Consider the following 13,974-nt stretch of genomic DNA (forward strand, 5'->3'; position numbering starts at 1 on the left):
GGGGCGTGGCTCCTGCTCTCTGTTCTTGGCTCTAGGCTCCTGCTTGCACCAGTTTGCAGGCACTTCCTCCAAAGTGAACGCAGTCGCGCAGTAGGGTTAAGCAGAGGGAGGATGGAGCTCCAGGTGGCACTCACGGAACCTGGAGGGTCCCACCAGTACGTGAGGCTGAGGGGGCGTGCAGGAGACCGCTGAATGAGAGTTCAGGAGCCCCACAAACTCCCCACGCCTACCTCCAAGCCAAGGCCAGATGGAGAACAGAGCAGAGCTCTGCCAGATCCATGGTGAAAGGAAAAGCAGAAGTTAGGCTGGGCTAGAGTGTAGGGAGCAAGCCGCCAACCTGGACCAAGCTAGACCAGCAGCAACCGGGTACCCGGGGAGCATCACCACAGCAACCTGACCGTCCTTCCCCAAAATCTCGGGGGCTTATAGTCCAAACATCAAGGTGCTATCTCAGAAGCGGATGGAGGATTTCTGACGTGCTCACTGTTTTTATGTGAAGAAAGCTGTTACCCTTATCACGTCATACTTAGATTACCTGATGACAAGGAAAGGTCATTCATTTCTTCGTTACCCAGTGAGCGGGAGCTCTTGAAGACCTTACATTTTATCTGAATGCTCAGTGTAGCATCAGAGACATTGGGATCTTGCATTTTTTTCTGTGTATATTTTCTGTGAATTTTGTTTCAGTTGCTGCCCTTGTAGAAGTTGCTGTTGTCGTTCAGTCCCAGAGCTTGCTCAAACTCATGTCCATTGAGTCAATGATGCCATCCAACCATCTCATCCTCTGCTGTCCCTTGTAGGAGTAGCAAGTTTATGACCGAGGAAGGAGAGGCTGTGGGCACAGGGGCCTAGGCACCTGCTCCTGCCAATTGCCTCTCCTGGTATGCTGAGTCCTGTGTCGCATACCTAGGGCCTTCCATGAATAGACTGTCCACCTCAAATGCTACTGATGTGACTTCAGTCCCCACCTTTGTCCAGACCATCCACTTGTCCCTTCATCCTCAGTGGGTCTGAATGCTGACCCTTATGATGACAATAAGGACTATATTGTACTGACACGAAGTGCCAGGCCCTGGACCGAATGCTTTGCATCATCATCACTTTTAATCCTCAATGGTCACCTTATGAGATGGGTACCAGTAATATCAACATTTTCCAAATGGGAACACAGAAGTTTAAGGAGTATAAATATCTCCATCCCAAATAGTAAGTGTCAGAGCTGGGTTTTGAGCCTTTAGCCCTGAACCACCACACAGCTTCCCACTTAACCTAGAGAACACAGTGATGAGCTTGCACTGAGTGCAGTGTCTTCCTAAGCTTGGACCTGGGTTTGGTCAACATCCAGCCAGGTGTGCCCCGTTGCACCTCCCAGCTCCTCCCTCCTCCTACCGCCCTGGTTGCTGAGGTCCCTACATGTCTTGCAACCTTTGTGATGCTCCTCCACCTTCACCTCACACTCACTACTCAGACGCTAGAGTCACCTCCTGGTTTCTAGAGCCTTTTATGACTCCCTGTGGCAATGAGTCGTTCCCTCTTGTGTGTGTCCATAGCATCTGGCATCTGGACGGGATATCTCACACAGAAACATACCTACATAGCTAGTAGACAATCACCCAAGGTGGACTGGACAGTCCTCGGTGACCAGTCAATACTGTATTCATTTCTGAGGCTCCAGCCCAGAGAGGGCATGGCATAGACTGTGGGCTGCCTTGCTTAAGCCTCTTCCAGTCCTCCACCGGAGAGCTGTGGTGTCTTCCAGCACAGCAGAGGCCAGAAAGCAGAAAAACGACATTCAAAGCTAGGTTCCCATGATTAACTTAGGTCTTGCCAATCAAATGCTTTCATGCGGGACTGATTCAAGACTTAGCTATGTTTGGCAATAGGCAAGGGGCAGGGCACTCATTTTGCTGGAGAGGATTTTGGTTTTTCAATTGTGACAGCAGTTCTTCAAGTCAGACGGATCCATATAGTATGTAGTCCACATATATTTGTTATGGGGGAAAAAAAGAATAAATTTAACGAAACTGCCCTCTTAAAGGTTGCCAACAACCTCAAAGAATCCATATCAGTCCCTTTTCACCAAATCTGTTAACCACGATTTTCTCACTTGCCTTTTCAAAGAAAGAGGGCTTTGTGTTATGTTTGATTCAGATCTATTAGAAATTCTGTTAAATTTGCATCGATCTGGGGCTTCCCTGGGAGTCCAGAGGTTGAGAGTGTGCCTTGCAATGCAGGGGACACCGGTTCTATCCCTGGTCCAGGAAGACCCCACATGCCTTGGGGCAACAAAGTCCGTGTGCCACAACTGCTGAGCTCACGCTTGAGTCCCGTGCTCTGCAGCGAGACACGCCACTGCAATGGGAGGCCCGAGCACCACAATGGAGAGCGGCCCCACTTGCTGCAGCTCGAAAAAGCCCTCGCACAGCAGCGAAGACCCAGCACACCAAAACTAAAAAAATGAAGTTTAAAAATTTTGCATAGATTCTAGGTGATGAAAAGAGAGTTGAAATAGTAACCCAGAAAGACAGGATAATCAAAAGGAAGGGTTATTGCTGGGCAGCAAAGTGGAGACGGGCTGGGACCTGAGACCCTTACTGGCAGTGCTTGCACCTGGACAAAAGTCTCTTTGAGCAAAAGAAGACAAAGAAACAATAAGGGACTAAAAATAACTGCACACATGTGCAGTTGGGGCAAAGTATGAACAATAAGACACAAAACGGCCAAAGCCCAACTGCCACTTCTGAGGTGCCAGGAGAAAAAGCAGGGCACCATGCCTGATCCCTGCTCACAGCACCTCTGAGGGGGTGGGCAGACCACCTACGCCACCCTTCCAGCCTGGCCCAGTGATCTGCCCCTGCCCTGACCCCATTTAAGGAACCAGCTCACTGCTCCTTGCAACCAGGGAGTGAGCAAGGGAACGTGTTACTTTCTCTCCCTCGTGAGTCCCAACAAAGCCTCACCTGAATGCTCGTCTAGCTTTTTGCGCATGCTCAGTCGCTCAGCCATGTCTGACTCTTTGTGACCCCACGGACTGTGGCCCTCCAGGTTCCTCTGTCCAGAGAATTTCCCAGGCAAGAACACTAGAGTGGATTGCCATTTCCTTCTCCCAGGGGATTTTCCCAACCCAGGGATTGATACCACGTCTCCTGCATCACCTGCATTGCAGGCAGATTCTTTACAGCTGAGCCACCATCTGGCCTCTTAAGCAATTTCTATTTAAGAGTTCAAGAATCCAGATCTGTAACAAAGTCAACAGATTCTGTTGAATCCCCCAAATCGCTCCAAAGAGGCAGGAATCTCAGCTTCCATGCAGTGCTCAGTCTTAACTTTTCTTTGTGTAAGGTAGATTGTGTTTCTCTCCACCTCTAGGGTTCTGTGCTTCTATGACATCTGTGATATACAGTAAACTATAAAGTGCACCAGAGAAGCTCCTGGGGAGAGTGAGGACAGAGTGGAAAGTCCTGGCAGAGTTTTACCAGCCAGGCAAAGGAGAAGGAAGCTCAGGCGTTTGCTGAAGATCCCAATGAGTTGGTAAGCAAACCAGCTCTCTTTCTACCACGCACCTTATAAAGCAGCCGTATTTTCAATAAACTTCTTGGTAGGAGTTGAGAATGACCAGAGCAGGCACCCTTAGAATTAAGAAGCCAAGCATCCTGAAATGCTTCCCGCCTCTGGTGCAGCCAGATGGGAAGCAGACACCAGAGCATCAGCAGAGTCACAGGGGTTAGAGGCAGCGAGTTGTTCAACAACAAGGCCTTTGGCGCATCCCCGTGGACAATGGCACCGGGGATGGGTGGATATTCGTAGGACTCTTCATTTAAGAACCATGCAGGCCAGAGCAGTTAGCTCTATGGTAGTAGTTTAATTGCTAAGTTGTGTCCAACTCTTGAGACCCCATGAGACCCCACCAGGGTCCTCTGGTGCTTGGAATTCTCCAGGCAAGAATATTGCAGTGGGTTGCCATTCCTTTCTCCAGGGTTATCTTCCCAACCCAGGGATCGAACTGGGTCTCCTGCATTGCAGGCAGTCTCCCGCATTGCAGACAGCTTCTTTATCAACTGAGTCACCAGGCAAGGCTCAGGACTCTATACCCAATGATAAAAATAAAGTCTTAGCTTTGAGGTGCTGCTGACAGTTTTCTGCATTGGTGTGCAGGGGCCTTCCTGCAGCGTGAATACTTACATCGTGTTTTCAGTACCACTGGCAGTTGGGGCCATAGCAAGCATCCATTTAGTGAGTGCCATTTAGTGAGTGTTTAAAGATAACAATGTACCCACGCTCGGTCCTTCCTTTAGTGCTAATGGATGGGAGCAAGCTGTATGGTTTCTTAAATAATACAGCAGCCTCCTGTGACCTCCCCCTTCTCAGGCAGCTCCTGCCACCAACTCAATTATTAACTTAGAGCTGCAAGGAACATTTCAGATGTTACTCAAGTATTCATCATCCACCCTACCCCCACAATGATATAAAAGGAAAACAATCAAAGACACTTAAATAATCACAATTTAAAAAAATATATACATTAGAACAGGTTATTTTATTTTAAACTCCAGGTGGAAGTGGATTACTGTTTTCCTTAGAAAGTATTTGAGAATTTCAAGTCAATTCAGCACCCCTGGTACTGAATCCTGATTTTTTAAACTTGGTCTCCACAGATTCATGCCTTCTTCAATTGCAGTCACTACCACAGGTCTGATCCTGAGTGACTGCTACTGGACTAGATAACCAGGATAGTCCTACCTCAATGTGCTGTTAAAATCTGAGATCAAACCACTCTGTGATCCAGCTTCAGCGTGGGCTAATTTCTCTGGCCTAGAGATGTTTATTTTTTCATCCACCAAATTTCTAGTGAGCCCTTCTCTGAGGCAAGCACTGTATACATCATGATTGAGATTCAGTCTCCGACCTGGGGTGGGGTGGGGTGGGGTGGGGTTCATGGTCGCAGACCCAAACGTGCATGTTCACAAAAAAAGATAGTACTTATTGAATTCCTGAAGTTCAAATGCATATGAAACATGAATGCAAGATGCCATTGGCCACCCAGAGCATAGCATAGCTGGTTCTGCTGGATGGAGCCCCAGAAGGGTTTACCTAGGAGGTGCCAACTGAGAGAGGCTTTGACAAATGCGTTGATTTTCACCAAAAGGAGCTGAAGAAGCTCATCCAGAGCCCAGAGGGGTCCGTGGGGCTTAAAGGCAGATCAGAGAGGGGTCGTGTTGGAGAAGGGACCGGCCACAGGACGCAGGGCCAGAAAAGGGAAAGAGTCTCTAGGGTCAGGAACTTCAGGCATTATTAATGTGACCGAGGGAAGCTGGGGCCCAAGGGGATTACAAAGGAGGCAAGCTGCTTACCTGCTCTGTGCAAAGACACATTTTGCCCCAACCCTGCTCAGTTCTCTCAAAGAACATTCTTTTCTTGTCAGGAAGAACAGGGAGAGAGTAAATAGCCCACACAAATCTATGGCTCCTACGGGAAAAATAACTAGATGATATCCTACTGCTGTGAGTCACCAATGTCATCTTCAGACTTACACGACAAAGCACTGGTATTATCGTTTTTACCCCGCACACTTGAAACCTGAAAGGCCAGAGGTTAACCCCGGCCGTTATCCTGCTTGACCAGAGGATGATCTTGGCGCCAGCCTGGTAATACCTTTTAATACCTCCTCAAGGTTTACGTTCTTCTGTTCCTCCTTTTCAAAAATCTGCTGGGTATTTTTTAAGACAAGCTTTTGTCCCTAGAGCCTGCCTTCCAACAACTATTTGGGGCCAAAATAGTCACAGTGAACGAGCTCTCTTCTGGTAAATTTTCACTGGCTCTCCACTGTTTTAACACTGAATCAATTATGTGTGTTATGGGAATCTTTGAGACCATTTCTTCTTGGAATGGAGATTGAGTCTATATTTCAGGGATGACAGACCCATGGAACTCTCCCAGGGTCCTCATCATAGATTCCTGCCAATAGGATTGTGTTTGATGAATAAGAGCCCCAGTACTGGAAATCAATGCCTCCACTCCCCCGTCTTTCAGGATTCAACAGAAGGTAAAAGTGAGACTTGAACAAGATAAGTGAGGAGATGAACTGGGCAATGCCAGAGACATCTGTCCTCCAACTCCAGCATGTCTCCTACCTTTTGATCCTTTAAAGACATTGAGCAGAAGTAAAGTTAAGAATTTTTGTGATTTAAGAGAGCTTTTCAAGTGTCAAGAGTTATGATACATATGGCCAATTGACTGAGATATAGCCAGTCCAATCTCTGACAAGTGCGACCCCTACTTACTTTAGCCAGTCACCTTTGCAGCTAGAGACAATTGTGACACTCTTCTGAGGACCCCTGTGATTAAAAAGCAATAGGAAAAAAATAATGAGAAGGAGGTTTCCTTATCCCTAATAAATCAGTCACGTGGCTCGGCAGTCAGGGAGTGTAATGCTTGCTGACTTCACCTCAGAAGGGCTTTGTATTTAGCTGATGAAATCAAGTTGCTATAAAGGCTGAGAGATGCAGAAACGAGAGGAATGGTCCCATACACGTTTCTGTGGTGGAGAAATTTCAAAACAAATGTGTGTGTATGTATATATGTAATCCCAGGTGCTTTTTCAGAAGGTCACCCAGGAGATAACAATGAGCTTTTCTATTTTGAACTACTTTAACAGCTTTGCAATACTTCAGAGAATTAATTATTAAACACCTGTATGCCTTTAACCCAGTTTGCCGTATGTAATTCGGATTCCCCTTCTTTTTAATAAGTAAAGCATAGCAGAAGATTTTAGAGTGGTTAAACTACCCTGTTGATGTTGTAGTGGTAGATATATGCCATTACACATTTGTGTGAGCCCGTGGAATGTGCGGGTGGCTCACATGAATGAGTGACTGAACTGAACTGAACTGAATAGACTGTGCAGGCTTCCCTGATAGCTCAGATGGTAAAAAAATCCACTTGCAATGCAGGAGACCTGGGTTTGATCTCTGGGTCGGGAAAATCCCCTAGAGAGAGGTATGGCTACCTACTCCAGTATTCTTGCCTGGAGAACTCCATGGACAGAGGACCTTGGTGGGTCACAGTTAATGGGGCACAAAGAGTCAAACACGACTGAAGGGACTAAATATGAACACATAGTATGTGCAACAGCGAAAGTTAACCCAAAGATAAACTGTGCAGTTTGGGTGATTATGAGGTATCAGTATAGGTTTACTGATTATAACAAATGCAGCGCTCTGGTGGGGATGTTGATAATGGAAGTGGTAATGGGGGTGTCTGGGTATACATGAGGGTAGAAGGTAGATGGGAAATCTCTATGCCTTCCTCTGTTTTACTATGAACCTAAAACTGCCTAAAGGAAATCAGTCCTGAATATTCACTGGAAGGACTGATGTGGAAGCTGAAACTTCAATACTTTGGCCACCTGATTCAAAGAACTAACTCACTGGAAAAGACCCTGATGCTGAGAAAGATTGAAGGCAGGAGGAGAAGGGGACGACAGAGGAGGAGATGGTTGGATGGCATCACTGACTCGATGGACATGAGTTTGAGCAAGCTCTGGGAGTTAGTGATGGACAGGGAAGCCGGGTGTGCTGCAGTCCATGGGGTCGAGAAGAGTTGGATACAACTGAGTGACTGAACTGAAAACTGCTACACCAAAGTTTATATATATATATATATATATATATATATATATGGCTTGCCAGGTGGGGCTCTGGTAATGAATTAGATGCCAGTTTGATCCGTGGGTTGGGAAGTTTCCCCTGGAGGAGGAAATGGCAACCCACTCCAGTATTCTTGCCTGGGAAATCCCATGGACAGAGGAGACTGGTTGGCTACAGTCCATGCGGTCACAAAGAGTTAGACATGACTAAGCACCCCCACACATATATACATATATATGTATATATTATGTATATATATTTGAAGTACTTTATGTATTTCTCTGTAATAACATATTCCCCTAGAAGTAATAGCTGTTCTGAATTTGAGGTTTATTACTCTATGCATTTATTTACAGATACATATATATATGAAGCGGAGAAGGCAATGCCACCCCACTCCAGTACTTTTGCCTAGAAAATCCCATGGACAGAGGAGCCTGGTGGGCTGCAGTCCATGGGGTCACTAGAGTCGGACACGACTGAGCGACTTCCCTTTCACTTTTCACTTTCATGCATTGGAGAAGGAAATGGCAACCCACTCCAGTGTTCTTGCCTGGAGAATCCCAGGGATGGGGAAGCCTGGTGGGCTGCCGTCTATGGGGTCGCATAGAGTCAGACACGACTGAAGCGACTTAGCAGCAGCAGCATATATATGAAGAATTAATTAATATATGAAAAATGAATATAGGTTAGCATGTTTTTAAGTTTGTCTCAATGGTATTCTTCTGAAGCTTGCTTTGATTATTCAAAATTTGAGGTTTACCATGTTGATTCACAAGGCATTCTAGTTCCCAATCATTTGATGTCTGCTTTTGCCCTCTGAAAGTTTTAGGGTATCACCTTGTCCCAAGTGGTTTTGCACTTCCTGACAGAGTGCCTTGGTTTTGTGTTTCTTTTCAGCATTGTCCTGGGTACTTGATGGGTTCTTTCGATCTGGAAATTCATATCCTTCACTTCTGAGAAATTTTCTTTAATTATTTCATAGATAATATCTTCTCTTTGATTTTTCTGTTCTCTTTTCCTATGAACATTCTATACTAATTCTCCAATTTTATTATATTTCCTCCTCTTTTCATTTATTTTTGCTCTGCCACCTGAAAAATATTTCCAGCTATATTAACTTTCTAACACTTTTATTGTTTTTATTTATTTATTTTTTTAAATTTTATTTTATTTTTAAACTTTACAATTATTGTTTTTAAATTATGTCTTCATATTTTAAATTTTTAACAAAATATTTGTTCTCCGAATGTTCTCTTTTGATAGCACGGTGTTCATCTTTCGTTCAGTTCAGTTCAGTCGCTCAGTCGTGTCCGACTCTTTGTGACCCCATGAACCACAGCACGCCAGGCTTCCCTGTCCATCACCAACTCCCAGAGTTCACTCAGACTCATGTCCATCAAGTCAGTGATGTCATCCAGCCATCTCATCCTCTGTAGTCCCTTTCTCCTCCTGCTCCCAATCCCTCCCAGCATCAGAGTCTTTTCCAATGAGTCAACTCTTCACATGAGGTGGCCAAAGTACTGGAGTTTCAGCTTTAGCATCAGTCCTTCCAAAGAAATCCCAGGGCTGATCTCCTTCACAATGGACTGGTTGGATCTCCTTGCAGTCCGAGGGACTCTCAAGAGTCTTCTCCAACACCACAGTTCAAAAGCATCAGTTCTTTGGCGCTCAGCTTTCTTCACAGTCCAACTCTCACATCCATACATGACCACTGGAAAAACCATAGCCTTGAATAGACCGACCTTTGTTGGCAAAGTAATGTCTCTGTTTTTTAATATGCTGTCTAGGTTGGTCATAACCTTCCTTCCAAGGAGTAAGCGTCTTTTAATTTCATGGCTGCAGTCACCATCTGCAGTGATTTTGGAGCCCAGAAAAATAAAGTCAGCCACTGTTTCCCCATCTATTTCCCATGAAGTGATGGGACCAGATGCCATGATCTTCATTTCATGTTTCGTGGTTGCAAGCTTTTCCTTATCTCTTAAGAATATCAATAAACCTTCCCTGGTGGCTCAGAGGGTAAAGTGTCTGCCCGCAATGCGGGAGACCCAGGTTCGATCCCTGGGTCGGGAAGATCACCTGGAGAAGGAAATGGCAACCCACTCCAGTACTCTTGCCTGGAGAATCCCATGGATGGAGGAGCCTGGTAGGCTACAGTCCACAGGGTCGCAAAGAATCAGACACGACTGAGCGACTTCACAAAGCGAGTTTTCTTCTTCCTGCACAGTTTGTTTCCTCCAGGTTGCATTTTTCTATTTATTCACTTTGGCCTATCTTGTTTGAGACTTTCATTGGCAGGCAGTAGCCTTTGGTTGTTGATTCATAGGTAAGAAGTGGAGACTAAAATATGCTTAGAAAGCTCTGGGAATGTGTTTAGGGTTTATCAACCTAATGAGCTGGCTGGACCATTACACTGGGAAGCCTAATCTTACCTGTGCCTTTAGGTGTTTCTTCTTCATCTGCAGATTCTTTACAGCAGACTCTTGTCTCCGGGGCAGACTCTTCCAGTCTCCTGCCTGGAAGGTGCTGGTCTGGGGCCTGACTTTCTGGTATCCCAGAGGAGGTGAGCAAGTGGTGCCGAAGGCTTGCATTTACCTAACGCCCCACCCTTTACAAAACTCATGTTCTTCATCCAGAGATCACCTTCAGAGAAAACCTCTGAGTCTTCTGCCAAAGGGAGGGAATAATGAGGGAAGATTTGTGGATCTGACTGCTTTTTTGATAGACTCGGACAAGCCTCCTTAGCAATCTTTTTTTTCCCCCTCAATTTCAAAAGTGCCTGCTGCTGCCAATTTCCGGGGCTCTGAGGCATTCATTCTGTGTTATTAATCATATTGGGTCTCTATTTTCCCTGCTGCCAGTTTCAAATTCAGCTTTCTTGGCTCTGCCAAGCAAGACCCTTCACCAGCCATTTCTCCAACTTCCAAAATATGGGTGCTGCTGTCTCCTCTCCCAGGCTCCCCATTCTTCTGGGTTGTATCTTTTCAAAAACCCCTCCACCTTCATTTTAGTGAGGTTTCAAGAGACACCAGAAGTAAAATGCATATAAGTCCCCCCCTCCTTGTAGATGCCAGATGGAAACCAAGCTTCCCCTCTCCTCGTCCTCCCCTCAAAGCCAGCTAGCTCTGAAGTTCAGTGCCTTTAATTGCACAAACATTTATTGGGCAGATACTATGGGTCAGCCCTGGACTGGTCTCAGACTAGCACCATCCAAATGGATGGACTCTGAGCAAAGGTTCGCTGAGCTGCACTGCAGTGACGTGTGCGTCCTGAAGCAGTGACATGTGTGACATGGACGTGGGCTGGCTGCCCGGGGCCCTCTAGCCTCTGAGTCTGTCCTGACTCTTGCCCACTCTCAGTGGGCTTACGGTAAGTTCCCTGCATACAAACCTTCAAGTGGCAAACTTTCAAAGGTGCAAACATGCATCTGGTTCCAGCAAGGAGCCAGAACCTGTGCCAATCTTCGTCCGGCCTGAGTTCAGCTGCAGCTCGCCCTCCGCTGCTGTTGCTGAGGGCCCTTCAGCTCTGCCATCTCCCACCTTCTCTCCCTTCTCCAGTCAGCAACTCTTCCTGCCTACTCATGTGATGCCAGCCCCTGTATGCCAGCTGTCATAGTGAACTACTGTACTTGTAAAAGCACTGTAAGGTTAAAGATGTTTTCTTTGTTTTTCATGCATTATTTGTGTGAGAAGTATTAAAAACTTTGTGCAATACAGTACCATATAGCCAATTGTGTTTGTTGAGTATGTAGGCTAACTTTGTTGGACTTAAAAGAGTTACTGTGCTTTACTTTTCATGAGCAGCAACCTTTCTAAGTTTCCAGGCTCCTCAGGTTCAAACTGATTTGTCTTAAACCTTATTACCACTCTGCTCTGACTCAGCATTCAAATGAAAAAGAATAGGCTTTGAATTCTTGCCCTCTAAAAACACTGTACAAACAGCCCATGAAGGAAAAAGCAGAAGCAGCATAGGCTTCAGTTCAGTTCAGTTCAGTCGCTCAATCATGTCCGACTCTTTGCGACCCCATGAATTATAGAACGCCAGGCCTCCCTGTCCATCACCAACTCCCGGAGTTCACTCAGACTCACGTCCATCGAGTCAGTGATGCCATCCGGCCATCTCATCCCCTGTCCTCCCCTTCTCCTCCTGCCCCCAGTCCCTCCCAGATTCTTTTCCAATGAGTCAACTCTTTGCATGAGGTGGCCAAAGTACTGGAGTTTCAGCTTTAGCATCAGTCCTTCCAAAGAACTCCCAGGGCTAATTTCCTTCAGAATGGACTGGTTGGATCTCTTTGCAGTCCAAGAGACTCTCAAGAGTCTTCTCCAACACCACAGTTCAAAAGCATCAATTCTTTGGCACTCAGCTTTCTTCACAATCCAACTCTCACATCCATACATGACCACTGGAAAAACCATAGCCTTGACTAGACTGACCTTTGTTGGCAAAGTAATGTCTCTGCTTTTCAATATGCTATCTAGGTTGGTCATAACCTTCCTTCCAAGGAGTAAGTGTCTTAATTTCATGGCTGAAATCACCATCTGCAGTGATTTTGGAGCCCCCAAAAAGAAAGTCTGACACTGTTTCCACTGTTTCCCCATCTATTTCCCATGAAGTGATGGGACCAGATGCCATGATCTTTGTTTTCTGAATGTTGAGCTTTAAGCCAACTTTTTCACTCTCCTCTTTCACCTTCATCAAGAGGCTTTTGAGTTCCTCTTCATTTTCTGCCATAAGGGTGGTGTCATCTGCATATATGAGGTTATTGATATTTCTCCCCGCAATCTTGATTCCAGCTTGTGCTTCTTCCAGCCCAGCGTTTCTCATGATGTACTCTGCATAGAAGTTAAATAAGCAGGGTGACAATATACAGCCTTGACGTACTCCTTTTCATACCAGTCTATTGTGCCACTCTCATTAGTTACTCCAATTCCTTCTCATTTCTAACCTTACAGGATTGAACTGCTTTGTTCTTTGCCAAGGTCACTCTGCTGCTGCTGCTGCTAAGTCACTTCAGTCGTGTCCGACTCTGTGTGACCCCATAGACGGCAGCCTACCAGGCTCCCCCGTCCCTGGGATTCTCCAGGCAAGAACACTGGAGTGGGTTGCCATTTCCTTCTCCAATGCATGAGAGTGAAAAGTGAAAGTGAAGTCGCTCAGTCGTGTCCGACTCCTAGTGACCCCATGGACTGCAGCCTACCAGGCTCCTCCGTCCATGGGATTTTCCAGGCTAAAGTACTGGAGTGGGGTGCCATTTCCTTCTCCAGCCAAGGTCACTCACACAGTACTAAAGATTAATTGTATGTCATTAATATAAGCCCTGATGACTCATTTTTTAAATGACATATTCATTGTGACCTAAAACCTTAATAAGCCTAAACCCAGAGATATTGCTGCATATCTCAGGCCACTCTAAAAAGAGATGCTTTTTTTTTTAATTTGAGGTGTATTTTTATATATTTCCCCATATGCCAGGTACTGTTCTAAGCACTTTACAAATATTGTATTACCTTATTCAATCCTTATAACAGCGATATTACAGAGGTGCCCTCAGTACCCTCTTTTTACAGCTGAAGAAACAAGCCCAGAAAGGTTAAGTAACTTGCTTAAGGTCACACAGCTAGGAAGAGAAAGAGAGGAGATTCAAAGCTTCGCAGTCAAACCACAGAGTCCATAAGGGTACAGACTGTGATGCGCAGTGTTCTAAGCCAGTGCAAATGGAATGTGCTGACATCTTTAGTCATCACCATTCCAGACGGCTGCTGCTAGCATGAAGGGGTCAGAGGCCAGGGATGCTGTTAGATATCCCGTATTGCACAGGACAGCCTGCAACAAAGACACATCCAGGCCAAATGTCAGCAGTACTGGGGATGGGAAGCCTGCTGGTGTGCTCTTCATGGATGCTCTTCACCCAGTTTTGTAACTTCTTCCCCCAGGCATATGATAGAATCTGCATTTCTTTATTGTTTTCTAATTGTATTGAAGTATAGTTGATTTACAGTGTTGTGTTCATTTCTGCTGTACAGCCACGTGACTCAGTTATATGTATATACATATTCGTTTTCATATTCTTTTCCATTATGCTTATATTTTCCATTGTTTTTAAAGGATATTGGCTACAGTTGCCTGTGCTATACAGTAGGATCTTGCTATTTATAGAATTTGCATTTCTTTTTTAAAATATAAAGTAGCTTTTTTTTTTAATTTTTAGCTTTTCTTCATTTAGTTTTCATTGCTAATTTCTTGTCAGGACTTTATACCAGTAGTGTCTTTTTTTAAAATTTAACTTTGTTTTTATTTGGAGGATAATTATTTTACAATATTGTGATGG

This window comes from Bos grunniens, chromosome 24, assembly GCF_055505025.1.
Source record: "Bos grunniens cultivar Pamir isolate PY7600 chromosome 24, Bosgru_T2T1.0, whole genome shotgun sequence".
NCBI lineage: Eukaryota > Metazoa > Chordata > Mammalia > Artiodactyla > Bovidae > Bos > Bos grunniens.